The following is a 27,989-nucleotide window of genomic DNA, read 5'->3' as shown; positions in this document are numbered from 1 at the left end:
CCCCCTCCCTCTCTGACTCGCACCCATCTCTCTCTCTCTAGCAAGCCCCCCACTCTCTCACACGTGCGCCCCCTCTCTCTTTCTCGCTCGCCCCGTCTCTCTCTTTCACCCCCTCTCTCATTCACCTCTCTCTCTCTCGCTTGCACCCCCCTCTCTCTCTTTCCCTAGACCACATCTCTCTCTCTCTCGCCCCTCTCTCTCTGGCCCCCTCTCTCTCTCTCGCTCGCCCCTGTGTGTGTGTCTCTCTCTCTCTCTCACTGTCACCGCCTCTCTCTGAACCCCTCTCTCTCTCACCTCCCTCTCTCTCTCGAACATCCTCTCTCTCTCGCTCGCCCCTGTCTCTCTCTCTCTCTCTCTCTGTCGCCCCCTCTCTCTGACACACCCCCCTCCCTCTCTCTCTCGCACCCATCTCTCTCTCTCTAGCAAGCTCTCCTCTCTCGCACGTGCCCCCCTCTCTCTCTCTCTCTCGCCCGCTCTCAAACTCTCGCTTCCTTCTCTCTCTCCCGCCCCCTCTCTCTCGTCCCCCTCTCTCTCTCCCTCGCTCCTCTCTCTCTCTCTCGCCCCCTCTTTCCCTCTCTTGCTCGCCCTCTCTCACTATCGCTCTCGCTCGACCCCTCTCACTCTCATTCTCGCTCGTCCCCTCTCTTATTCACTCGCTCGCTCCCCTCTCTCTCACACCCTCTCTCCTCGCACCCCTCTTTCTCGCCACCTCTCTCTCGCTCCCCTCTCTCTCTCTCGCCCCCTCTCTCTCTCGCTCCCCACTCTCTCTCTCGCTCACCCCCTCTCTCTCTCACTCACTCGTCGCACTCTCTCTCGCTCGCCCCTTTTCTCTCACTCGCCCTCTCTATCTCTCTCTCTCTGCCCCCTCACACTCTCGCACCCTTCTCTTTCACTCTCGACCCCCTCTCTTTCTTTTGTCCCCTCTCCCTATCTCTCGCACCTTTCTCTCTCTTGCTCGCCCCTCACTCTATCTCTCTCTCGCTCGCCCCCTCTCTCTATCTCTCGCACGCCCCCTCTCTCTCTCACTCTCTTTCTCGCTCGCCCCTCTCTCTCTTTCTCGCTCGCCCCTCTCTCTCGCCCCCCCTCTCTCTCGCCCCCCATCTCTCGCGCCCCCACTCTCTCTCTCGACCCCCTCTGGCTCTCTCTCCTCCCTCTCTCTCTCTCGCGCCCTTTCTCTCTCGCCCCATCTCTCTCGCTCGCCTCCCTCTCTCTCTCTCTCGCTCACCCCCCTCACTTTTGCTCACCTGCTTCTCTCTCTCGCTCTCTCGATCGCCCCATCTCTCTTTCACTCGCGCCTCTCTCTCTGTCTCTCGCTTACACCACTCTCTCTCACTCTCTCTCACCCCTCTCTTTCTCGTGCCCCCCACTCTCTCTATCGCCCCCTCACTCTCTCGCAACCCTCTCTCTCTCGCCCCTTTTTCCTTCTCTCGCTCGCCCCCTCTCTCTGTATCTCTTGCCCCTCTCTCTCTTTTGCATCATCTCTCTCTCTCTCGCCCCCTTTCTCTTGCCCCACTCTCCCTTCCCTCCTCTCTCTCGTCTCCAGTGTCTCACTCGCCCATTTCTCTCTCACCCAACCTCTCTCTCCCCCTCTCTCTCCGTCTCTCTCACCTCCCTCTCTCTCTCGACCCCCCTCTCTCTCTCGCTAGCCCCTGTCTCTCTCTCTCTTTCTCTCACTGTCACCCCTCTCTCTCTCTCTCACCCCTCTCCCTCTCTCGCTCGCACCCATCTGCCTCTCTCTAGCAAGCCCCCACTCTCTTGCACGTGCCCCCTCTCCATCTCTCTCTCGCCCGCTCTCAAACTCTCGCTCCCTTCTCTCTCTCCCGTCCCCCTCTCTCTCGTCCCCTTTCTCTGCCTCGCCCCTCTTTCTCTCTCTTACTCGCCCCTCTCACTATCGGTGTCTCTCGCACACTCTCACACTCACTCTCGCTCGCCCCCTCTCTTATTCTCTCTCGCTCGCTCCCGTCTCTCTCACCCCCTCTCTCTCTCTCGCCCCCCTCTCTCTCGCCCCCTCTCTCTCGCCCCCCTCTCTCTCGGACCCCTCTCTCTCGTCTCCACTCTCTCACTCGCCCCTCTCTCTCTCACCCTCCTCTCTCTCCCCCTCTCTGTCCATCTCTCTCACGTCCAACTCTCTCTCTCTCTTTCGCCCCCCTCTCTCACCCCTCTTTCTCTCTCTTTCTCGCCCCTCTCACTCTCCCCCCTCCGTATCTCTCACCTCCCTCTCTCTCTCGTTCGCCCCTGTCTCTCTCTCTCTCTGTCGCCCCTCTCTCTCTCACACCCCTCTCTCCCTCTCTCACTCGCACCCTCTCTCTCTCTAGCAAGCCCCCACTCTCTCGCACGTGCGCCCCCTCTCTCTTTCTCGCTCACCCCCTCTCTCTCTTTCACCCCTCTCTCTCGTTGCCCCTCTCTCTCTCGCTTGCACCCCCTCTCTCTCTCTCCCTAGCCCCCATCGCTCTCTCTCTCGCCCCTCTCTCTCTGGCCCCCTCTGTCTCTCGCTCGCCCCTGTCTCTCTCTCTCACCCCCGTCCCTCTCTCGCTCGCACCCATCTCTCTCTCTCTAGCAAGCCCCCCACTCTCTCGCACGTGCACCTCCTCTCTCTTTCTCTTTCGTCCCCCTCTCTCTCTAGACCCCTCTCTCTCGCTCACCCCTCTCTTTCGCCCCCCTCTCTTTCTCTCGCCCCCTCTCTCCATCGACCCCTCTCTCTATCGCCCCCTCTCCATCGCCCCCTATCTCTCGCCCCCATCTCTCTCGTTCGTCTCCCTCTCTCTCTCTGTCTCTCTCTCACTCGCCCCCTCTCTATTGCTCGCCTGCTTCTCTCTCTCCCTCTCTCTCTCGCTCGCACCCCTGTATCTCACTCTCTCTCACCCCTCTCTTTCTCTTGCCCCCACTCTCTCTCTCGCCCCCTCACTCTCTCGCATCCCTCTCTCTGTCGCCCCCTTTACTTCTCTCGCTCGCCCCCTCTCTATTTCTCGCCCCTCTGTCTCTCTTTCGCCTCATCTCTCTCTCTCTCGCACCCTCTCTCTTGCCCCACTCTCCCTCGTCTCCTCTCTCTCGCCCCCTCTCTATCGCCCCCTCTCTCTCGCGCACTCTCTCTCGCCCCACTCTATCTCGCCCCCCTCTCTCTCGGCTCCACTCTCTCACTCGCCCCTCTCTCGCGCCCCCCTCTCTCTCCCCACTCTCTCTCCGTCTCTCTCACCCCCCTCTCTCCCGCTATCTCTCTCGCACCCCTCACCCCTCTTTCTCTCTCTCTCTCGCCCCTCTCTCGCTCTCGCCCCTCTCTCTCTCGCCCCATCCTCTCTCTCCCTCTCCGTATCTCTCATCTCCCTCTCTCTCTCGACTCCCCTCTCTCTCTCGCTCGCCCCTGTCTCTCTCTCTCTCTCTGTCGCCCCTCTCTCTCTCACCCCCTCTCTCTCTCTCGCTCGCACCCATCTCTCTCTCTCTAGCAAGCCCCCCACTCTCTCTTTCTCGCTCGCCCGCTCTCTCTCTTTCACCCCTTCTCGCTCATTCCCCCCATCTCTCTCTCGCTTGCACCCATCTCTCTCTCTCTCTCCCTGCCCCCCCATTTCTCTCTCTCTCGCCCCATTTCTCTCTGGCCCCCTCTATCTCTCGCCACCCTCTCTCTATCGCCCCCTCCACTCTCTCTCTCACCCCTCCTCTTTATCTCACTCGCCCACCTCTATCTCTCCCTCTTGCTTGCCCCCATCTCTCTCGCTCGTCTCCCTCTCTCTCTCTCTCTCTCTCTCGCTCGCCCCCTCTCTATTGGTCGCCTGCTACTCTCTCTGTCTCTGTCTCTCTCTCTCTCTCTCGCTCGCACTCCTCTCTCGCTGGTCTCCCTCTCTATTTCTCGCACCTCTCTCTCTCTTTCGCCTCATCTCTCTCTCTCTCGCCCCCTCTCTCTCGCCCCCCTCTCTCTCGCCCCCTCTCTCTCTCCCCCCTCTCCGTCTCTCTCACCTCCCTCTCTCTCTCGACCCCCCTCTCTCTCTCGCTCGCCCCTGTCTCTTTCTTTCTCTCTCTGTCGCCCCCTCTCTCTCTCTCACCCCCCTCTCCCTCTTTCGCTCGCACCCATCTCTCTCTAGCAAGCCCCCACTCTCTCGCACGTGCACCCCCTCTCTCTTTCTCGCTCGTCCCCTCTCGCTCATTCCCCCTCTCTATCTCTCTCGCTTCCACCCCCCCTCTCTCTCCCTAGCCCCCATCTCTCTCTCTCTCGCCCCTCTCTCACTCGCCCCCTCTATCTCTCGCCACCCTCTCTCCTTCGCCCCCTCCACTCTCTGTCTCACCCCTCCTCTTTATCTCACTCGCCCACCTCTCACTCTCTCTCGCTCGCCCCCATCTCTCTCGCTCGTCTCCCTCTCTCTCTCTCTGTCGCTCGCCCCCTCTCTCTTGCTCGCCTGCTTCTCTCTCTCTCTCTCGCTCGCTCCCCTCTCTCACTCGCTCTCACCCCTCTCTTTCTCTTGCCCCCCACTCTCTCTCTCGCCCCCTCACTCTGTCGCATCCCTCTCTCTCTGTCGCCCCTCTTTCCTTCTCTCGCTCGCCCCCCCGCTCATCCCCCTCTCTATTTCTCGCCCCTCTCTCTCTCTTTCGACTCATCTCTCTCTCTCTCGCCCCCCTCTCTCTTGCCCCACTCTCACTCGTCTCCTCTCTCTCTCGCCCCCTCTCTCTCGCCCCCTCCCTCCCGCCGCCCCTCTCTCTCGCCCCCTCTCTCGCCCCCCCTCTCTCTCGGCTCCACTCTCTCACTCGCCCCTCTCTCTCGCCCCCACTCTCTCTGCCTCACAGTGCCAGGGACCTGGGTTCGATTCCCGCCTCGGCGACTGACTGTGTGGAGTTTGCACGTTCTCCCCGTGTCTGCGTGGGTTTCCTCCGGGTGCTCCGGTTTTTCCTCCCACAGTCCAAAGATGTGCGGGTCAGTGAATTGGCCATGCTAAATTGCCTTTAGTGTTAGGTAAGGGGTATATGTAGGGGTATGGGTGGGTGCGCTTCGGCGGGTCGGTGTGGACTTGTTGGGCCGAAGGGCCTGTTTCCACACTGTAAGTAATCTAATCTACCCTCCCTCTCTCCGTCTCTCTCACCCCCCTCTCTCGCTATCTCTCTCGCCCCTCCTCTCGCCTCTATTTCTCTCTCTTTCCCGCCCCTCTCTCGCTCTCGCCCCCCCTCTCTCTCGCCCCCCTCTCCCGGCTCCACTCTCTCTCTCGCCCCTCTCTCTCGCCCCCCTCTCTCCCCCCTCTCCGTCTCTCTCTCACCCCCTCTCTCTCGCTATCTCTCTCGCCCCCCCTCGCCCCTCTTTCTCTCTCTTTCTTGCCCCTCTCTCGCTCTCGCCCCCTTCTCTCTCGCCCCCCCTCTCTCTCTCCACCTCCGTCTCTCTCACCTCCCTCTCTCTCCCGACCCCTCTCTCTCGCTCGCCCCTGTCTCTCTCTCTCTCTCTGTCGCTCCCCCTCTCACTCTCACGCCACCTCCCTCTCTCGCTCGCACCCATCTCTCTCTCTCTAGCAAGCCCCCCACTCTCTCGCACGTGCGCCCCCTCTCTCTTTCACCCCCTCTCGCTCATTCCCCCTCTCTCTCTCTCTCACTTGCACCACCTCTCTCTCTCTCCCTAGTCCCCATCTCTCTCTCTCTCTCGCCCCTCTCTCTCTGGCCCCCTCTATCTCTCACCACCCTCTATCCTTCGCCCCCTCCACTCTCTCTCTCACCCCTCCTCTTTATCTCACTCGCCCACCTCTCTCTCTCTCTCTCTCGCTCGCTCGCCCCCTCTCGCTTGCTCGCCTGCTTCTCTCTCTCTCTATCTCTCTCTCTCACTCGCTCCCGTCTCTCTCACCCCCTCTCGTTCTCTTGCCCCCCACCCTCTCTCTCGCCCCCTCACTCTCTCGCATCCCTATCTCTCTGTCGCCCCTCTTTCCTTCTCTCGGTCGCCCCCCCCCCTCGCTCGTCCCCCTCTCTATTTCTCGCCCCTCTTTCTCTCTTTCGCCTCATCTCTCTCTCTCTCGACCCTCTCTCTTGCCCAACTCTCCCTCGTCTCCTCTCTCTCGCCCCCTCTCTCTCGCCCCCTCTCTCTCGCGCCCCTCTCTCTCGCCCCCTCTCTCTCGCCCCCCCTCTCTCTCGGCTCCACTCTCTCACTCGCCCCTCTCTCTCGCCCCCTCTCTCTCTGCACCCTCTCTCTCCGTCTCTCACACACCCCCTCTCTCGCTATCTCTCTCGCCCCCTCACTCTCTCACACCCCTCTCTCTCTGTCGCCCCTCTTTCCTTCTCTCGCTCGCCCCCTCTCTTTCTATCTCTTGCCCCTCTCTCTCTCTCTCTTTCACATCATCTCTCTCTCTCTCGCCCCCCTTTCTCTTGCCCCACTCTCCCTCTCTCTCGGCTCCACTCTCTCACTCGCCTCTCTCTCGCCCCCCTCTCTCCCCCTCTCTCTCCGTCTCTCTCACCTCCCACTCTTTCTCTGTCTCTCGCCATCCTCTCTCGCCCCTCTTTCTCTCTCTTTCTCGCCCCTCTCACTGTCCATCCTCTCTCCGTCTCTCTCACCAACCTCTCTCTCTCGACCATCCTCTCTCTCTCGCTCGCCCCTCTCTCTCTCTCTCTCTCTCTGTCGCCCCCTCTCTCTCACACACCCCCTCCCTCTCTGACTCGCACCCATCTCTCTCTCTCTAGCAAGCCCCCCACTCTCTCGCACGTGCCCCCCTCTCTCTTTCTCGCTCGCCCCGTCTCTCTCTTTCACCCCCTCTCTCATTCACCTCTCTCTCTCTCGCTTGCACCCCCCCTCTCTCTTTCCCTAGACCACATCTCTCTCTCTCTCGCCCCTCTCTCTCTGGCCCCCTCTCTCTCTCTCGCTCGCCCCTGTGTGTGTGTCTCTCTCTCTCTCTCACTGTCACCGCCTCTCTCTGAACCCCTCTCTCTCTCACCTCCCTCTCTCTCTCGACCATCCTCTCTCTCTCGCTCGCCCCTGTCTCTCTCTCTCTCTCTCTCTGTCGCCCCCTCTCTCTGACACACCCCCCTCCCTCTCTCTCTCGCACCCATCTCTCTCTCTCTAGCAAGCTCTCCTCTCTCGCACGTGCCCCCTCTCTCTCTCTCTCTCGCCCGCTCTCAAACTCTCGCTTCCTTCTCTCTCTCCCGCCCCCTCTCTCTCGTCCCCTCTCTCTCTCCCTCGCTCCTCTCTCTCTCCCTCGCCCCTCTTTCCCTCTCTTGCTCGCCCCTCTCACTATCGCTCTCGCTCGACCCCTCTCACTCTCATTCTCGCTCGTCCCCTCTCTTATTCACTCGCTCGCTCCCCTCTCTCTCACACCCTCTCTCCTCGCACCCCTCTTTCTCGCCACCTCTCTCTCGCTCCCCTCTCTCTCTCTCGCCCCTCTCTCTCTCGCTCCCCACCTCTCTCTCTCGCTCACCCCCTCTCTCTCTCACTCACTCGTCGCACTCTCTCTCGCTCGCCCCTTTTCTCTCACTCGCCCTCTCTATCTCTCTCTCTCTGCCCCCTCACACTCTCGCACCCTTCTCTTTCACTCTCGACCCCCTCTCTTTCTTTTGTCCCCTCTCCCTATCTCTCGCACCTTTCTCTCTCTCGCTCGCCCCCTCTCTCTGTCTCTCGCACGCCCCCTCTCTCTCTCACTCTCTTTCTCGCTCGCCCCTCTCTCTCTTTCTCGCTCGCCCCTCTCTCTCGCCCCCCTCTCTCTCGCCCCCCATCTCTCGCGCCCCCACTCTCTCTCTCGACCCCCTCTGGCTCTCTCTCCTCCCTCTCTCTCTCTCGCGCCCTTTCTCTCTCGCCCCATCTCTCTCGCTCGCCTCCCTCTCTCTCTCTCTCGCTCACCCCCTCACTTTTGCTCACCTGCTTCTCTCTCTCGCTCTCTCGATCGCCCCATCTCTCTTTCACTCGCGCCTCTCTCTCTGTCTCTCGCTTACACCCCTCTCTCTCACTCTCTCTCACCCCCTCTCTTTCTCGTGCCCCCCACTCTCTCTATCGCCCCCTCACTCTCTCGCAACCCTCTCTCTCTCGCCCCTTTTTCCTTCTCTCGCTCGCCCCCTCTCTCTGTATCTCTTGCCCCTCTCTCTCTTTTGCATCATCTCTCTCTCTCTCGCCCCCTTTCTCTTGCCCCATTCTCCCTTCCCTCCTCTCTCTCGTCTCCAGTCTCTCACTCGCCCATTTCTCTCTCACCCAACCTCTCTCTCCCCCTCTCTCTCCGTCTCTCTCACCTCCCTCTCTCTCTCGACCCCCCCTCTCTCTCTCGCTAGCCCCTGTCTCTCTCTCTCTTTCTCTCACTGTCACCCCCTCTCTCTCTCACCCCTCTCCCTCTCTCGCTCGCACCCATCTGCCTCTCTCTAGCAAGCCCCCACTCTCTTGCACGTGCCCCCTCTCCATCTCTCTCTCGCCCGCTCTCAAACTCTCGCTCCCTTCTCTCTCTCCCGTCCCCCTCTCTCTCGTCCCCTTTCTCTGCCTCGCCCCTCTTTCTCTCTCTTACTCGCCCCTCTCACTATCGGTGTCTCTCGCACACTCTCACTCTCACTCTCGCTCGCCCCCTCTCTTATTCTCTCTCGCTCGCTCCCGTCTCTCTCACCCCCTCTCACTCTCTCGCCCCCCTCTCTCTCGCCCCCTCTCTCTCGCCCCCCTCTCTCTCGGACCCCTCTCTCTCGTCTCCACTCTCTCACTCGCCCCTCTCTCTCTCACCCTCCTCTCTCTCCCCCTCTCTGTCCATCTCTCTCACGTCCAACTCTCTCTCTCTCTTTCGCCCCCCTCTCTCGCCCCTCTTTCTCTCTCTTTCTCGCCCCTCTCACTCTCCCCCCTCCGTATCTCTCACCTCCCTCTCTCTCTCGTTCGCCCCTGTCTCTCTCTCTCTCTGTCGCCCCTCTCTCTCTCTCACACCCCTCTCTCTCTCTCACTCGCACCCATCTCTCTCTCTAGCAAGCCCCCCCACTCTCTCGCACGTGCGCCCCCTCTCTCTTTCTCACTCACCCCCTCTCTCTCTTTCACCCCTCTCTCTCGTTGCCCCCCTCTCTCTGTCGCTTGCACCCCCTCTCTCTCTCTCCCTAGCCCCCATCGCTCTCTCTCTCGCCCCTCTCTCTCTGGCCCCCTCTGTCTCTCGCTCGCCCCTGTCTCTCTCTCTCACCCCCGTCCCTCTCTCGCTCGCACCCATCTCTCTCTCTCTAGCAAGCCCCCCACTCTCTCGCACGTGCACCTCCTCTCTCTTTCTCTTTCGTCCCCCTCTCTCTCTAGCCCCCTCTCTCTCGCTCACCCCCTCTCTTTCGCCCCCCTCTCTTTCTCTCGCCCCTTCTCTCCATCGACCCCTCTCTCTATCGCCCCCCTCTCCATCAACCCCTATCTCTCGCCCCCATCTCTCTCGTTCGTCTCCCTCTCTCTCTCTGTCTCTCTCTCACTCGCCCCCTCTCTATTGCTCGCCTGCTTCTCTCTCTCCCTCTCTCTCGCTCGCACCCCTGTATCTCACTCTCTCTCACCCCCTCTCTTTCTCTTGCCCCCACTCTCTCTCTCGCCCCCTCACTCTCTCGCATCCCTCTCTCTGTCGCCCCCTTTACTTCTCTCGCTCGCCCCCTCTCTATTTCTCGCCCCTCTGTCTCTCTTTCACCTCATCTCTCTCTCTCTCGCACCCTCTCTCTTGCCCCACTCTCCCTCGTCTCCTCTCTCTCGCCCCCTCTCTATCGCCCCCTCTCTCTCGCGCACTTCTCTCTCGCCCCGCTCTATCTCGCCCCCCTCTCTCTCGGCTCCACTCTCTCACTCGCCCCTCTCTCGCGCCCCCCTCTCTCTCCCCACTCTCTCTCCGTCTCTCTCACCCCCTCTCTCCCGCTATCTCTCTCGCACCCCCTCACCCCTCTTTCTCTCTCTTTCTCGCCCCTCTCTCGCTCTCGCCCCTCTTTCTCTCGCCCCATCTCTCTCCCCCTCTCCGTATCTCTCATCTCCCTCTCTCTCTCGACTCCCCTCTCTCTCTCGCTCGCCCCTGTCTCTCTCTCTCTCTCTGTCGCCCCTCTCTCTCTCACCCCCCCTCTCTCTCTCGCTCGCACCCATCTCTCTCTCTCTAGCAAGCCCCCCACTCTCTCTTTCTCGCTCGCCCGCTCTCTCTCTTTCACCCCTTCTCGCTCATTCCCCCCATCTCTCTCTCGCTTGCACCCCTCTCTCTCTCTCTCTCCCTGCCCCCCATTTCTCTCTCTCTCGCCCCATTTCTCTCTGGCCCCCTCTATCTCTCGCCACCCTCTCTCTATCGCCCCCTCCACTCTCTCTCTCACCCCTCCTCTTTATCTCACTCGCCCACCTCTCTCTCTCCCTCTTGCTTGCCCCCATCTCTCTCGCTCGTCTCCCTCTCTCTCTCTCTCTCTCTCTCGCTCGCCCCCTCTCTATTGGTCGCCTGCTACTCTCTCTGTCTCTGTCTCTCTCTCTCTCTCGCTCGCACTCCTCTCTCGCTGGTCTCCCTCTCTATTTCTCGCACCTCTCTCTCTCTTTCGCCTCATCTCTCTCTCTCTCGCCCCCTCTCTCTCGCCCCCCTCTCTCTCGCCCCCTCTCTCTCTCCCCCCTCTCCGTCTCTCTCACCTCCCTCTCTCTCTCGACCCCCCTCTCTCTCTCGCTCGCCCCTGTCTCTTTCTTTCTCTCTCTGTCGCCCCCTCTCTCTCTCTCACCCCCCTCTCCCTCTTTCGCTCGCACCCATCTCTCTCTAGCAAGCCCCCACTCTCTCGCACGTGCACCCCCTCTCTCTTTCTCGCTCGCCCCCTCTCGCTCATTCCCCCTCTCTATCTCTCTCGCTTCCACCCCCCTCTCTCTCTCCCTAGCCCCATCTCTCTCTCTCTCGCCCCTCTCTCACTCGCCCCCTCTATCTCTCGCCACCCTCTCTCCTTCGCCCCCTCCACTCTCTGTCTCACCCCTCCTCTTTATCTCACTCGCCCACCTCTCACTCTCTCTCGCTCGCCCCCATCTCTCTCGCTCGTCTCCCTCTCACTCTCTCTGTCGCTCGCCCCCTCTCTCTTGCTCGCCTGCTTCTCTCTCTCTCTCGCTCGCTCCCCTCTCTCACTCGCTCTCACCCCCTCTCTTTCTCTTGCCCCCCACTCTCTCTCTCGCCCCCTCACTCTGTCGCATCCCTCTCTCTCTGTCGCCCCTCTTTCCTTCTCTCGCTCGCCCCCCCGCTCATCCCCCTCTCTATTTCTCGCCCCTCTCTCTCTCTTTCGACTCATCTCTCTCTCTCTCGCCCCCTCTCTCTTGCCCCACTCTCACTCGTCTCCTCTCTCTCGCCCCCCTCTCTCTCGCCCCCTCCCTCCCGCGCCCCTCTCTCTCGCCCCCTCCCTCGCCCCCCTCTCTCTCGGCTCCACTCTCTCACTCGCCCCTCTCTCTCGCCCCCACTCTCTCTGCCTCACAGCGCCAGGGACCTGGGTTCGATTCCCGCCTCAGGCGACTGACTGTGTGGAGTTTGCACGTTCTCCCCGTGTCTGCGTGGGTTTCCTCCGGGTGCTCCGGTTTCCTCCCACAGTCCAAAGATGTGCGGGTCAGGTGAATTGGCCATGCTAAATTGCCTTTAGTGTTAGGTAAGGGGTATATGTAGGGGTATGGGTGGGTTGCGCTTCGGCGGGTCGGTGTGGACTTGTTGGGCCGAAGGGCCTGTTTCCACACTGTAAGTAATCTAATCTACCCTCCCTCTCTCCGTCTCTCTCACCCCCCTCTCTCGCTATCTCTCTCGCCCCTCCTCTCGCCTCTATTTCTCTCTCTTTCCCGCCCCTCTCTCGCTCTCGCCCCCCCTCTCTCTCGCCCCCCTCTCCCAGCTCCACTCTCTCTCTCGCCCCTCTCTCTCGCCCCCCTCTCTCCCCCCTCTCTCTCCGTCTCTCTCACCCCCTCTCTCTCGCTATCTCTCTCGCCCCCCTCGCCCCTCTTTCACTCTCTTTCTTGCCCCTCTCTCGCTCTCGCCCCCTCTCTCTCTCGCCCCCTCTCTCTCTCCCACCTCCGTCTCTCTCACCTCCCTCTCTCTCCCGACCCCTCTCTCTCGCTCGCCCCTGTCTCTCTCTCTCTCTCTGTCGCTCCCCCCTCTCACTCTCACCCCACCTCCCTCTCTCGCTCGCACCCATCTCTCTCTCTCTAGCAAGCCCCCCACTCTCTCGCACGTGCGCCCCCTCTCTCTTTCACCCCCTCTCGCTCATTCCCCCTCTCTCTCTCTCTCGCTTGCACCACCTCTCTCTCTCTCCCTAGTCCCCATCTCTCTCTCTCTCTCGCCCCTCTCTCTCTGGCCCCCTCTATCTCTCACCACCCTCTATCCTTCGCCCCCTCCACTCTCTCTCTCACCCCTCCTCTTTATCTCACTCGCCCACCTCTCTCTCTCTCTCTCTCGCTCGCTCGCCCCCTCTCGCTTGCTCGCCTGCTTCTCTCTCTCTCTATCTCTCTCTCTCACTCGCTCCCCTCTCTCTCACCCCCTCTCGTTCTCTTGCCCCCCACCCTCTCTCTCGCCCCCTCACTCTCTCGCATCCCTATCTCTCTGTCGCCCCTCTTTCCTTCTCTCGGTCGTCCCCCCCCTCGCTCGTCCCCCTCTCTATTTCTCGCCCCTCTTTCTCTCTTTCGCCTCATCTCTCTCTCTCTCGACCCTCTCTCTTGCCCAACTCTCCCTCGTCTCCTCTCTCTCGCCCCCCTCTCTCTCGCCCCCTCTCTCTCGCGCCCCTCTCTCTCGCCCCCTCTCTCTCGCCTCCCCTCTCTCTCGGCTCCACTCTCTCACTCGCCCCTCTCTCTCGCCCCCTCTCTCTCTGCACCCCTCTCTCTCCGTCTCTCACACACCCCCTCTCTCGCTATCTCTCTCGCCCCCTCACTCTCTCACACCCCTCTCTCTCTGTCGCCCCTCTTTCCTTCTCTCGCTCGCCGCCTCTCTTTCTATCTCTTGCCCCTCTCTCTCTCTCTCTTTCACATCATCTCTCTCTCTCTCGCCCCCCTTTCTCTTGCCCCACTCTCCCTCTCTCTCGGCTCCACTCTCTCACTCGCCTCTCTCTCGCCCCCCTCTCTCTCCCCTCTCTCTCCGTCTCTCTCACCTCCCACTCTTTCTCTGTCTCTCGCCATCCTCTCTCGCCCCTCTTTCTCTCTCTTTCTCGCCCCTCTCACTGTCCATCCTCTCTCCGTCTCTCTCACCTCCCTCTCTCTCTCGACCATCCTCTCTCTCTCGCTCGCCCCTCTCTCTCTCTCTCTCTCTGTCGCCCCCTCTCTCTCACACACACCCCTCCCTCTCTGACTCGCACCCATCTCTCTCTCTCTAGCAAGCCCTCCACTCTCTCGCACGTGCGCCCCCTCTCTCTTTCTCGCTCGCCCCGTCTCTCTCTTTCACCCCCCTCTCTCATTCTCCTCTCTCTCTCTCGCTTGCACCCCCTCTCTCTCTTTCCCTAGACCACATCTCTCTCTCTCTCGCCCCTCTCTCTCTGGCCCCCTCTCTCTCTCTCGCTCGCCCCTGTGTGTGTGTGTCTCTCTCTCTCTCTCTCACTGTCACCGCCTCTCTCTGACCCCCTCTCTCTCTCACCTCCCTCTCTCTCTCGACCATCCTCTCTCTCTCGCTCGCCCCTGTCTCTCTCTCTCTCTCTCTGTCGCCCCCTTTCTCTCACACACCCCCCTCCCTCTCTCTCTCGCACCCATCTCTCTCTCTCTAGTAACCCCTCCTCTCTCGCACGTGCCCCCCTCTCTCTCTCTCGCCCGCTCTCAAACTCTCGCTTCCTTCTCTCTCTCCCGCCCCCTCTCTCTCGTCCCCCTCTCTCTCCCTCCCGCCCCTCTCTCTCTCTCCCTCGCCCCTCTTTCCCTCTCTTGCTCGCCCCTCTCACTATCGCTCTCGCTCGACCCCTCTCACTCTCATTCTCGCTCGTCCCCTCTCTTATTCACTCGCTCGCTCCCCTCTCTCTCACACCCTCTCTCCTCGCACCCCTCTTTCTCGCCACCTCTCTCTCGCTCCCCTCTCTCTCTCTCGCCCCCTCTCTCTCTCGCTCCCCACCTCTCTCTCTCGCTCACCCCCTCTCTCTCTCACTCACTCGTCGCACTCTCTCTCGCTCGCCCCTTTTCTCTCACTCGCCCTCTCTATCTCTCTCTCTCTGCCCCCTCACACTCTCGCACCCTTCTCTTTCACTCTCGAGCCCCTCTCTTTCTTTTGTCCCCTCTCCCTATCTCTCGCACCTTTCTCTCTCTTGCTCGCCCCTCACTCTATCTCTCTCGCTCGCCCCCTTTCTCTATCTCTCGCACGCCCCCTCTCTCTCTCACTCTCTTTCTCGCTCGCCCCTCTCTCTCGCCCCTCTCTCTCGCCCCCCCTCTCTCGCGCCCCCACTCTCTCTCTCGACCCCCTCTGGCTCTCTCGCCTCCCTCTCTCTCTCTCGCGCCCTTTCTCTCTCGCCCCATCTCTCTCGCTCGCCTCCCTCTCTCTCTCTCTCGCTCACCCCCTCTCTCTTGCTCACCTGCTTCTCTCTCTCGCTCTCTCGATCGCCCCCCTCTCTCTTTCACTCGCGCCTCTCTCTCTGTCTCTCGCTTACACCCCTCTCTCTCACTCTCTCTCACCCCCTCTCTTTCTCGTGCCCCCCACTCTCTCTATCGCCCCCTCACTCTCTCCCAACCCTCTCTCTGTCGCCCCTTTTTCCTTCTCTCGCTCGCCCCCTCTCTCTATATCTCTTGCCCCTCTCTCTCTTTTGCATCATCTCTCTCTCTCTCTCGCCCCGTTTCTCTTGCCCCACTCTCCCTTCCCTCCTCTCTCGTCTCCACTCTCTCACTCGCCCATTTCTCTCTCACCCAACCTCTCTCTCCCCCTCTCTCTCCGTCTCTCTCACCTCCCTCTCTCTCTCGACCCCCCTCTCTCTCTCGCTAGCCCCTGTCTCTCTCTCTCTCTCTCTCTCTCACTGTCACCCCTCTCTCTCTCTCTCTCACCCCTCTCCCTCTCTCGCTCGCACCCATCTGCCTCTCTCTAGCAAGCCCCCACTCTCTTGCACGTGCCCCCTCTCCATCTCTCTCTCGCCCGCTCTCAAACTCTCGCTCCCTTCTCTCTCTCCCGCCCACCTCTCTCTCTCGTCCCCTTTCTCTCCCTCGCCCCTCTTTCTCTCTCTTACTCGCCCCTCTCACTATCGGTCTCTCTCGCACACTCTCACTCTCGCTCGCCCCCTCTCTTATTCTCTCTTGCTCGCTCCCGTCTCTCTCACCCCCTCCCTCTCTCTCGCCCCCCTCTCTCTCGCCCCCTCTCTCTCGTCTCCACTCTCTCACTCGCCCCTCTCTCTCTCACCCTCCTCTCTCTCCCCCCTCTGTCCATCTCTCTCACGTCCAACTCTCTCTCTCTCTTTCGCCCCCCTCTCTCGCCTTTCTTTCTCTCTCTTTCTCGCCCCTCTCACTCTCCCCCCTCCGTATCTCTCACCTCCCTCTCTCTCTCGTTCGCCCCTGTCTCTCTCTCTCTCTGTCGCCCCTCTCTCTCTCACACCCCTCTCTCCCTCTCTCACTCGCACCCATCTCTCTCTCAAGCAAGCCCCCCACTCTCTCGCACGTGCGCCCCCTCTCCCTTTCTCGCTCACCCCCTCTCTCTCTTTCACCCCCTCTCTCTCGTTGCCCCCCTCTCTCTCTCGCTTGCACCCCCTCTCTCTCCCTAGCCCCCATCGCTCTCTCTCTCGCCCCTCTCTCTCTGGCCCCCTCTGTCTCTCGCTCGCCCCTGTCTCTCTCTCTCACCCCCGTCCCTCTCTCGCTCGCACCCATCTCTCTCTCTCTAGCAAGCCCCCCACTCTCTCGCACGTGCACCTCCTCTCTCTTTCTCGTTCGTCCCCCTCTCTCTCTAGCCCCCTCTCTCTCGCTCACCCCCTCTCTTTCGCCCCCCTCTCTTTCTCTCGCCCCCTCTCTCCATCGACCCCTCTCTCTATCGCCCCCCTCTCCATCGCCCCTCTATCTCTCGCCCCCATCTCTCTCGTTCGTCTCCCTCTCTCTCTCTCTCTCACTCGCCCCCTCTCTATTGCTCGCCTGCTTCTCTCTCTCCCTCTCTCTCGCTCGCATCCCTGTATCTCACTCTCTCTCACCCCCTCTCTTTCTCTTGCCCCCCACTCTCTCTCTCGCCCCCTCACTCTCTCGCATCCCTCTCTCTGTCGCCCCCTTTACTTCTCTCGCTCGCCCCCTCTCTATTTCTCGCCCCTCTGTCTCTCTTTCGCCTCATCTCTCTCTCTCTCGCACCCTCTCTCTTGCCCCACTCTCCCTCGTCTCCTCTCTCTCGCCCCCTCTCTCTCGCCCCCTCTCTCTCGCGCCCGTCCCTCTCGCCCCACTCTATCTCGCCCCCCTCTCTCTCGGCTCCACTCTCTCACTCGCCCCTCTCTCGCTCCCCCATCTCTCTCCCCCCTCTCTCTCCGTCTCTCTCACCCCCCTCTCTCCCGCTATCTCTATCGCACCCCCTCACCCCTCTTTCTCTCTCTTTCTCGCCCCTCTCTCGTTCTCGCCCCTCTTTCTCTCGCCCCATCTCTCTCCCCCCTCTCCGTATCTCTCATCTCCGTCTCTCTCTCGACTCCCCTCTCTCTCTCGCTCGCCCCTGTCTCTCTCTCTCTCTCTCTGTCGCCCCTCTCTCTCTGTCAACCCCTCTCTCTCTCTCGCTCGCACCCATCTCTCTCTCTCTAGCAAGCCCCCCACTCTCACTTTCTCGCTCGCCCGCTCTCTCTCTTTCACCCCCTCTCGCTCATTCCCCCCATCTCTCTCTCGCTTGCACCCCTCTCTCTCTCTCTCCCTAGCCCCCATTTCTCTCTCTCTCGCCCCATTTCTCTCTGGCCCCCTCTATCTCTCGCCACCCTCTCTCTATCGCCCCCTCCACTCTCTCTCTCACCCCTCCTCTTTATCTCACTCGCCCACCTCTCTCTCTCCCTCTTGCTTGCCCCCATCTCTCTCGCTCGTCTCCCGCTCTCTCTCTCTCTCTCGCTTGCCCCCTCTCTATTGCTCGCCTGCTACTCTCTCTCTCTCTCGCTCGCACTCCTCTCTCGCTGGTCTCCCTCTCTATTTCTCGCACCTCTCTCTCTCTTTCGCCTCATCTCTCTCTCTCTCGCCCCCTCTCTCTCGCCCCCCTCTCTCTCGCCCCCTCTCTCTCTCCCCCCTCTCCGTCTCTCTCACCTCCCTCTCTCTCTCGACCCCCCTCTCTCTCTCGCTCGCCCCTGTCTCTTTCTTTCTCTCTCTGTCGCCCCCTCTCTCTCTCTCTCACCCCCCTCTCCCTCTTTCGCTCGCACCCATCTCTCTCTAGCAAGCCCCCACTCTCTCGCACGTGCACCCCCTCTCTCTTTCTCGCTCGCCCCCTCTCGCTCATTCCCCCTCTCTCTCTCTCTCGCTTCCACCCCCCTCTCTCTCTCCCTAGCCCCCATCTCTCTCTCTCTCACCCCTCTCTCACTCGCCCCCTCTATCTCTCGCCACCCTCTCTCCTTCGCCCCCTCCACTCTCTGTCTCACCCCTCCTCTTTATCTCACTCGCCCACCTCTCACTCTCTCTCGCTCGCCCCCATCTCTCTCGCTCGTCTCCCTCTCTCTCTCTCTCTGTCGCTCGCCCCCTCTCTCTTGCTCGCCTGCTTCTCTCTCTCTCGCTCGCTCCCCTCTCTCACTCGCTCTCACCCCCTCTCTTTCTCTTGCCCCCCACTCTCTCTCTCGCCCCCTCACTCTGTCGCATCCCTCTCTCTCTGTCGCCCCTCTTTCCTTCTCTCGCTCGCCCCCCCGCTCATCCCCCTCTCTATTTCTCGCCCCTCTCTCTCTCTTTCGACTCATCTCTCTCTCTCTCGCCCCCTCTCTCTTGCCCCACTCTCACTCGTCTCCTCTCTCTCGCCCCCCTCTCTCTCGCCCCCTCCCTCCCGCGCCCCTCTCTCTCGCCCCCTCTCTCGCCCCCCTCTCTCTCAGCTCCACTCTCTCACTCGCCCCTCTCTCTCGCCCCCACTCTCTCTGCCTCACAGCGCCAGGGACCTGGGTTCGATTCCCGCCTCAGGCGACTGACTGTGTGGAGTTTGCACGTTCTCCCCGTGTCTGCGTGGGTTTCCTCCGGGTGCTCCGGTTTCCTCCCACAGTCCAAAGATGTGTGGGTCAGGTGAATTGGCCATGCTAAATTACCTTTAGTGTTAGGTAAGGGGTATATGTAGGGGTATGGGTGGGTTGCGCTTCGGCGGGTCGGTGTGGACTTGTTGGGCCGAAGGGCCTGTTTCCACACTGTAAGTAATCTAATCTACCCCCCTCTCTCTCCGTCTCTCTCACCCCCCTCTCTCGCTATCTCTCTCGCCCCTCCTTTCGCCTCTATATCTCTCTCTTTCCCGCCCCTCTCTCGCTCTCGCCCCCCTCTCTCTCGCCCCCCTCTCTCGGCTCCACTCGCTCTCTCGCCCCTCTCTCTCGCCCCCCTCTCTCCCCCCTCTCTCTCCGTCTCTCTCACCCCCCTCTCTCTCGCTATCTCTCTCGCCCCCCCTCGCCCCTCTTTCTCTCTCTTTCTTGCCCCTCTCTCGCTCTCGCCCCTCTCTCTCTCGCCCCCTCTCTCTCTCCCACCTCCGTCTCTCTCACCTCCCTCTCTCTCCCGACCCCTCTCTCTTGCTCGCCCCTGTCTCTCTCTCTCTCTCTCTGTCGCTCCCCCTCTCTCTCTCACCCCCCTCTCCCTCTCTCGCTCGCACCCATCTCTCTCTCTCTAGCAAGCCCCCCACTCTCTCGCACGTGCGCCCCCTCTCTCTTTCACCCCCTCTCGCTCATTCCCCCCTCTCTCTCTCGCTTGCACCACCTCTCTCTCTCTCCCTAGTCCCCATCTCTCTCTCTCTCTCGCCCCTCTCTCTCTGGCCCCCTCTATCTCTCACCACCTTCTCTCCTTCGCCCCCTCCCCTCTCTCTCCCACCCCTCCTCTTTATCTCACTCGCCCACCTCTCTCTCTCTCTCTCTCTCTCGCTCGCTCGCCCCCTCTCGCTTGCTCGCCTGCTTCTCTCTCTCTCTATCTCTCTCTCTCACTCGCTCCCCTCTCTCTCACTCTCTCTCACCCCCTCTCGTTCTCTTGCCCCCCACCCTCTCTCTCGCCCCCTCACTCTCTCGCATCCCTATCTCTCTGTCGCCCCTCTTTCCTTCTCTCGGTCGCCCCCCCCTCGCTCGTCCCCCTCTCTATTTCTCGCCCCTCTCTCTCTCTTTCGCCTCATCTCTCTCTCTCTCGCCACCTCTCTCTTGCCCAACTCTCCCTCGTCTCCTCTCTCTCGCCCCCCTCTCTCTCGCCCCCTCTCTCTCGCTCCCCTCTCTCTCGCCCCCTCTCTCTCGCCCCCCCTCTCTCTCGGCTCCACTCTCTCACTCGCACCTCTCTCTCGCCCCCTCTCTCTCTGCACCCCTCTCTCTCCGTCTCTCTCACACCCCCTCTCTCGCTATCTCTCTCGCCCCCCTCGCCCCTCTTTCTCTCTCTTTCTCGCCCCTCTCTCGCTCTCGCCCCTCTCTCTCTCGCCCCCTCTCTCTCTCCCCCCTCTCCGTCTCTCTCATCTCCCTCTCTCTCTCTCGACTCCCCTCTCTCTCGCTCGCCCCTGTCTCTCTCTCTCTCTCTGTCGCCCTCCTCTCTCTCTCTCATCCTCCTCTCCCTCTCTCGCTCGCACCCATCTCTCTCTCTAGCAAGGCCCCCACTCTCTCGCAGGTGCGCCCCCTCACTCTTTCTCGCTCGCCCCTCCCTCTCTTTCACCCCCTCTCGCTCCTTCCCCCTCTCTCTCTCCCTAGCCCCCATCTCTTTCTCTCTCGCCCCTCTCTCTGGCCCCCTCTATCTCTCGCCACCCTCTCTCCTTCGCCTCCTCCACTCTCTCTCTCACCCGTCCTCTTTATCTCACTCGCCCACCTCTCTCTCTCTCTCTCGCTCGCCCCCATCTCTCTCGCTCGTCTCCCTCTCTCTCTCTCGCTCGCCCCCACTCTATTGCTCGCCTGCTTCTCTCTCTCTCTCTCTCTCTCGCTCGAACCACCCTCTCTCACTCTCTCTCACCCCCTCTCTTTCTCTTGCCCCCACTCTCTCTCTCGCCCCTTCACTCTCTCGCATCCCTCTCTCTCTGTCACCCTTCTTTCCTTCTCTCGCTCGCCCCCCCTCGCTCGTGCCCCTCTCTATTTCTCGCCCCTCTCTCTCTCTTTCGCCTCATCTCTCTCGCCCCCTCTCTCTCGCGCCCCTCTCTCGCGCGACCCTCTCTCTCGCCCCCCCTCTCGGCTCCACTCTCTCACTCGCCCCTCTCTCTCGCCCCCTCTCTCTCTCCCCGCTCTCTCTCCGTCTCTATCAACCCCCTCTATCTCGTTACCTCTCTCGACCCCCTCTCTCGCCCCTCTTTCTCTCTTTCTCGCCCCTCTCTCACTCACGCCCCTCTCTCTCTTGCCCCCCTCTCTCTCCCCCTCTCCGTCTCTCTCACCTCCCTCTCTCTCTCGACCCCCCTCTCTCTCTCGCTCGCCCTTCTCTCTCTCTCTCTGTCGCCCCCCTCTCTGTCTCTCATCCCCCTCTCCCTCTCTCGCTCGCACCCATCTCTCTCTCTAGCAAGCCCCCACTCTCTCGCACGTGTGCCCCCTCTCTCTTTCTCGCTCGCCCCCTCTCTCTCTTTCACCCCCTCTCACTCATTCCCCCCCCTCTCTCTCGCTCGCCCTTCTCTCTCTCTCTCTGTCGCCCCCCTCTCTGTCTCTCATCCCCCTCTCCCTCTCTCGCTCGCACCCATCTCTCTCTCTAGCAAGCCCCCACTCTCTCGCACTTGTGCCCCCTCTCTCTTTCTCGCTCGCCCCCTCTCTCTCATTCACCCCCTCTCGCTCATTCCCCCCCTCTCTCTCTCGCTTGCACCCGCTCTCTCTCCCTAGCCCCCATCTCTCTCTCTCTCGCCCCTCTCTCTGGCCCCCTCTATCTCTCGCCACCCTCTCTCCTTCGCCCTCTCCACTCTCTCTCTCACCCCTCCGCTTTATCTCACTCGCACACGTCTCTCTCTCTCTCGCTCGCCCCCATCTCTCTCGCTCGTCTCCCTCTCTCACTCTCTCTCTCTCGCTCGCTCCCTCTCTATTGCTCGCCTGCTTCTCTCTCTCTCTCTCGCTAGCAACCCTCTCTCTCACTCTCTCTCACACCCCTCTCTTTCTCTTGCCCCCCCACTCTCTCTCGCCCCCTCACTCTCTCGCATCCCTCTCTCTCTGTCGCCACTCTTTCCTTCTCTCGCTCGCCCCACTCTCTCTCGCTCGTCCCCCTCTCTATTTCTCGCCCCTCTCTCTCTCTTTCGCCTCATCTCTCTCTCTCTCGCCCCCTCTCTCTTGCTCCACTCTCCCTCGTCTCCTCTCTCTCGCCTCCCACTCTCTCGCGCCCTCTATCTCGCGCCCCTCTCTCTCGACCCCCTCTCCGTCTCTCTCGCCCCCCTCGCCCCTCTTTCCCTCTCTTTCTCTCCCCTCTCTCGCTGTCGCCCCTCTCTCTCTCGCCCCCTCTCGCTCACCCCTCTCCGTCTCTCTCACCGCCCTCTCTCTCTCGACCCCCCTCTCTCTCGCGCTCGCCCGTGTCTCTCTCTCTCTCTCTGTCGCCCCCCTCTCTCTCTCTCACCCATCTGTCTCTCTCTAGCAAGCCGCCCACTCTCTCGCACGTGCGCCCCCTCTCTCTTTCTCGCTCGCCCCCTCTCTCTCTTTCACCCCCTCTCGCTCATTCCCCCTCTCTCTCTCGCTTGCACCCCGCTCTCTCTCTCCCTAGCCCCCATCTCTCTCTCTCTCGCCCCTCTCTCTCTGGCCCTCTCTATCTCTCGCCACCCTCTCTCTATCGCCCCCTCCACTCTTTCTCTCACCCCACCTCTTTATCTCACTCGCCCACCTCTCTCTCTCGCTCGCCCCATCTCTCTCGCTCGTTTCCCTCTCTCTCTCTCTCTCTCTCTCTCTCTCGCTCGCCCCCTCTCTATTGCTCACCTGCTTCTCTCTCTCTCTCGCTCGCACCACTCTCTCACTCTCTCTCACCCCCTCTCTTTCTCTTGCCCACCACTCTCTCTCTCGCCCCTTCACTCTCTCGCATCCCTCTCTCTCTGTCACCCCTCTTTCCTTCTCTCGCTCGCCCCCCTCGCTCGTGCCCCTCTCTATTTCTCGCCCCTCTCTCTATCTTTCGCCTCATCTCTCTCTCTCGCCCCCTCTCTCTCGCCCCCCTCTCTCTCGCCCACCTCTCTCTCGCGCCCCTCTCTCGCGCGCCCCTCTTTCTCGCCCCCCCTCTCGGCTCCACTCTCTCACTCGCCCCTCTCTCTCGCCCCCTCTCTCACTCCCCCCGCCCTCCATCTCTCTCACCCCCCTCTATCTCGCTATCTCTCTCGACCCCCTCTCTCGCCCCTCTTTCTCTCTCTTTCTCCCCCCCTCACTCTCGCCCCTCTCTCTCTTGCTCCCTCTCTCTCTCCCTCTCCGTCTCTCTCACCTCCCTCTCTCTCTCGACCCCCCTCTCTCTATCGCTCGCCCCTGTCTCTCTCTCTGTCGCTCCCCTCTCTCTCTCTCAGCCCCACTCACTCTCTCGCTCGCACCCATCTCTCTCTCTCTAGGAAGACCCCCACTCTCCCGCACGTGCGCCCCCTCTCTCTTTCTCGCTCGCCCCCTCTCTCTCTTTCACCCCCTCTCGCTCATTCCCCCCCTCTCTCTCTCGCTTGCACCCCCTCTCTCTCTCTCCCTAGTCCCCATCTCTCTCTCTCTCGCCCCTCTCTCTCTGGACCCCTCTATCTCTCGCCACCCTCTCTCTATCGCCCCCTCCACTCTCTCTCTCACCCCTCCTCTTTATCTCACTCGCCCACCTCTCTCTCTCTCTCGCTCGCCACCAATCTCTCTCTATCTCTCTCGCTCGCCCCCAATCTCTCTCTCGCTCGCCCCCAATCTCTCTCTCTCGCTCGCCCCGACTCTCTCTCTCTCTCGCCCCTTCTCTCTCTCTCTCGCCCGTCTTTCTCTCTCTCGCTCGCCCTCTCTCTCTCACTCGCTCGCCCTCTCTCTCTCTGCCCCTCTCACACTCTCGCACCCTTTTCTCTCACTTCGCCCACCTTGTCTCGTCCCCTCTCTCTCTCTCTCGCCCCTCTTTCTCTCTCTCACTCGCCCCCTCACTCTCTCGCCCACCTCTCTCTCTCGCCCCCTCCCTCTCGCGTGCCCCCACTCTCTCTCTTGCCCCCTTTCTTTCTCGCCCCATCTCTCTCGCTCGCCCCCCCTCTCGCTCGCTCGCCTCTCTCTCTCTTGCTCGCCCCCCTGACTCTCTCTCTGTCTCGCTCGCCCCCCCTCGCTCGCTCGCCCGTCCACACTCTCTCTCTCACCCCTCTCTCTCACCCCCCCCCCTCTCTCTCGCCCCCATCTCTCTCGCTCGCCTTCCTCTCCCCCTCTATCTCGCTCGCCCCCTTTCTCTTTTTCGCCTCCTTCTCTCGCTCTCTCTCTCAATCGCTCGCCCTCTCTCGCTCGCCCCCACTCTCTATATCGCGCTCGCCACCTCTCTCTCTCACTCTCTCTCTCGTTCGCCCCCCTCTCTCTCTCACCCCCTTTCTCTCGCACCTCTGTCTCTCTCGCCCCCCCACTCTCTCGCCCCCTCTGTCTCTCTCCTCCCTCTCTCTCTCTTCCCTCTCTACCGCTTCTCCCTCTTTCTCTCCTCCCTCTCTCTCTCCTCCCTCCCTCTCTCCTCCCCCCTCTCTCTCCTCCCCCTCTCTCTCCTCCCTCTCTCTCCTCCCCTCTCTCTCTTCTCCCTCTCTCTCTCCTCCCTCTCTCTCTCTCCTCCCTCTCTCTCAACTCCCTCTCTCTCAACTCCCTCTCTCTCTCCTCCCTCTCTCTCCCCTCGCTCTCTCTCTCGTTCGCCCCCTTTCTCTCTCTCTCTCGCCCCCTCTCTCTCTTTCTCTCTTGCTCGCCCCCTCTCTCTCTCGCCCCCCTCTCTCTCGCCCCTTCTCTCTCGCCCCCTCTCTTTCTCGCGCCCCTCTCTCTCGCCCCCTCTCTCTCACTCGCTCGCCCACCCCTCTCTCTCTCTCTGTCTCTCGCTCGCCCCCCTCTCTCTCGCTCAACCCCTCTGTCTCACTCTCTCGCGCCCCTCTCACTCTCGCTCGTGCCCCGCCCTCTCTCTCTCTCACCCACCTCTCTCTATCTCACTCGCTCGCCTCTCTCGCTCGCTCCCTCACTCTCACTCTCTCGCCCTCTCTCACTGTCTCGCCCCCCCTCTCTCTCGCTTACCCCCTCTCTCTTTCTCTCTCGCCCCCCTCTCCCGCGCCCTCTCTCTCTCGCCCCCTCTCTCTCTCTCTCGCCCCCTCTCTCTCTCGCCCCCTCTCTCTCGTCCCCTCTCTCTCTCTCAATCTCTCTCTCTCGCCCCTCTCTCTCTCCCTGCTCCTTTACTCTCCCTCCACATAATCTCTCTCATCTACTGTGGTTCTGTCTCGCTCTCCCCACCATCTTTCCCCACTGTATATGTCTGCGCCTCTCTCTCTTCTGTCTCAACCAGCGCCCCGCCCACCTCGCTCGCCCTCTCTCTCTCGAGTCACTGTCGCCTCATCTCCCCCTCTCTTTCCCCCTCTCTTTCCCCCACTCTCTTTCCTCCCTCTCTTTCCCCCTCTCTTTCCTCCCTCTCTCTTTCCTCCCTCTCTCTCTCCTTTGCCTCTCTCTCTCGCTTCCCTCTCTCTCTCTCCTCCCTCTCTCTCCTCCCTCTCTCTCTCCTCCCTCTCGATCTCTCCTCCCTCTCGTTTTCTCCTCCCTCTCGCTTTCGCTCTCTGTTCCCTCTCGCTTTCGCTCTCTCCTCCCTCTCGCTCTCGTCCTCTTCTCCCTCTCGCTCTCGTTCTCAGCTCCGATCTTTCTCTCGTTCAACCTTCTCTCTCTTGCTGTCTCTCCTGTTCGCCCTGACTCTCTCTCTCCACGCCTGTCTCTATCATTATCTCCCTCTCTTACCCATCTCTCTCTTTCGCTCCCTCACTTTCATCCTCTCTCTCTCCAGCCGTCCCCTTCATCCTCTCTCGCTCTCTCTCTCTTACAACAACTCTCTTACACACCTTCTCTCCTTCTCACCCTTCCTCTCTCTCTTTCAGCATCTCTCACTCACCCTGCCTCTCTCTCCTTGTCTCTGTCTTTCACACACGGCCACCCCCCCGCCACCCGTCTACCTGTCCATTTTGCTCTGTCCATCTTGCTCTCGCCGACTCTCTTCTGTCCCCTTATTGTCAGTCTCTCTCTCTCGTTTCTTTTCTCGCTCCCTCCCTCTCACTCTCTCTCTGTGAACCTCTCTCTCACGCCCTGTCAGGCCCCTGCGTTCTCGCTGTCACTCTCTCTCTCCCCCTCTCTGTCAAATCCCCTCTCAGAGAACCCTCTCTCCTTCTTGCCCTTCCACTTTCTCTCACCATCTGTCTCTCTCTCCCACTCTCCGACCATCACACTATCCCTTTCTTGCCATGTCTCTCTCTCATCCCCTTTCTCTCTCCCACGCCCCCTCTCTTAAGACCCCTCTCTCTCATTTCCTCTATCTCTCTTTTGTATCCCTCTCTCTCTCAAACCCTGTTTCTCTCTCTTGCTCTCTCTCCCTCTCATCCCCCCTCAATCTCTCTTGCCCATCTCTTTCTCGCTCTCTTACCACCTCCCTCTCTCGCTCCTTCTTTCTCTCAACTCCCCTCTCCTTGCCTTTCCTTCTCTCTTTCCCATCCCCTCCTCTCCCTCACTCCCCCTCTCTCTCATTCCCTCTCTCTCTCACTCCCTCTCTCTCACTCACCCTCTCTTTCTTTCTCTTTCATCCCTCTCTCTCTCTCGACCCTCTCTCTTTTGCCATCCCGCTCTTTTTGCCCCTCCCTCTATTTCTCACACCTGTCTCTCTCTCTTGCCATCTCACTCTCTCACCATCTCATTCTGTCTTCCCTTTCTCCTCTCTCTCGCCTCCCCATCTGTCTCTTCCCCTTTCTTTCTCCTTGCCCCTCTCTCTCGCTGTAAGACTTGCCCCCTTTTCTCTATCGTCCCTCCCTCGCATCTTTCTCGTCTCTGTCTCTCCCTCCTCTACCTCCCTCCCTCCCTCTCTGACACTGTTTCTTCGATCCTTCCCTCTTCCTCTGACCCAGAGAGCGGGGGATGGTGGTGTAGCAGCTGCATGTGGTTGGGGTCGGGACGGCGGTTGTCGGGGTGATATCATAGAGAGATGTTGAAGGTTGGAGCAGGGGAAAATGGGTTAGGGACGGAATCGCGGGAGGGAGCCAGATACGGCAGAGTGAGGGTGAGGGGGAGAGTGAAGAGTGGAGGCAGGTGGAGAACCGGGGATTGGGGATGTGTGTGTGAGAGAGAGAGAGTGAAAGGGAGAGGTGGTGAGAGAGTGAGTGTGCAGAAAGAGACAGAGAGTGGGTGAGAGAAAATGGGGAGGATATGCTGCAGTGGAGGGGACATAGGGAGTTAAACCGAATTCCTGATCTCAGGGTGCGGTGCCCTTCCCCTTCCCCTTCCCCTTGGACCGGGACCGGGACCGGGACTAGGACCGGGACCGGGACGTTGACCGTTCCAGCTCAGCTTCTCCAACACAAAGACACACAACAACATCGGTCACTCTGCTGCTCGGCACGCTTTAATCAACATTTTTATTGGTTACAAATGGAAGTGATGGATACAGTCAGTGGGATGGTGCCTTTTCTCACTGGCCCCTGAGTTGTGAGAAACATTGAAATGTTTCCCCGTAACCCCACTGTGGGATAAGGATGGACAAACCAGCGCTACCCTCAGTCTGTTACCATAGCGACAGGCTGCTCCATCGCTGGAAACACTGAACTGAAATGAGAAAACCCCGGATGGTGTGATTAATGAGGGAATTTGATTGATGGATGGATTTGGGTGAAGGGATATGTCAGCACATTCTTCAGCTGCTGCCTGAACTTAGTCTGGGTCACAGCATAAATCGCAGTGTTTGTGCAGCAACTAAGGAGCTGCAACATGTAGCCCAATTCCAGCACAAAGTAATGGAGATACACAGCCTGATACCCAAAATCATACATCCGGTTCCATATTGAATACAGCATTAACGTTGACCACAATAGGATGAAATTGGCCGAGATCACAAACAGTAAAATGATGGATTTTTTTCGGTTTCTCATTTCTGTGTCAGACTGAGCGTCCCCATTGGTGTGAGCACGAAATCTCCTGCGGGCTCTGCTGGTCACTGAAATGTGTCTGACGGTGAGAACATTGAGCAGCAGAATCAGGACAAATGGGACACCCGGGGTTAGAATGTTGTGGAGGAACTCGATTGTGACCCAGACACTGGAGGATACCATACCGTCTGTTACATCACAAAACCATGGGGAGTTCCACAGCCAATACCGAGCCGTGAGCATAAAATACCAGAAAATGTTCTTTACGCAGCTCAGCACAGTCACTGCTCCCAGAACCACAGCCGCCGTTTTCTCACTGCAATATTTACTTTTCAGCTTCTGGCAACAAATGGCCACAAACCGATCAAAGGTGAAAGTCACAGTGAACCAGATAGAGCAGTCAGTGGCTGCATAAAGCAGGACTGTGTGGATATTACAGACTGGGATGGAGTACATGAAATAAAACTGTTCCCGATAAACAATGGGAATGTGTCTCAGGATCAGGTCGAGGATAATGACCAGGAGATCCGCCGCTGCCATGGCCCCCAGGTAACGTTTGACACATGGAGACAATCCACAATCTTTATAAAGCAGGACGTAGATGGTCACTACGTTAACTGTGAGGAAGGAAAACAAACCCATTATCCATCAGCCTGGAGGCAAAGGGTCCGGTTTGATGCGGACACAGTGAGATTACCAAATGTTTCACTGTATTCAGGGATTTATTAAAATAATTGGAGTTGGAATAACAAATTACTGACAAAAATGTGACATAAACCACAAGAAACCCTCCCTCCCCAAACATACAGAGACGCGTCCATAAGGACAGATGGTTTCTAGAACATTCCCACACACTCGATCACTCGAGATCAGACACAGGTCTCTCCTTCCCCGTCCCTAATACGGAGGGTGGAAACGTTGCTGTCCTGCAGGATTCTCGCCCAGTTTCCATGAAGACAGAGTTTGGGAATTCCTGTATTTTGGTCTAAATTGTAGTCGATCCTGTGTTGTGAAGAAATGTAAACGCAGGGAAAACGTATTCACCCTTTTAACTGCCTGAGGTGCCTTCGGAGCAGTGTCTCCTTCTCC

Source organism: Hemiscyllium ocellatum, chromosome 7 (genome assembly GCF_020745735.1).
Source record: "Hemiscyllium ocellatum isolate sHemOce1 chromosome 7, sHemOce1.pat.X.cur, whole genome shotgun sequence".
NCBI classification, from domain to species: domain Eukaryota; kingdom Metazoa; phylum Chordata; class Chondrichthyes; order Orectolobiformes; family Hemiscylliidae; genus Hemiscyllium; species Hemiscyllium ocellatum.
Note: the sequence above shows the minus strand (reverse complement) of the source record.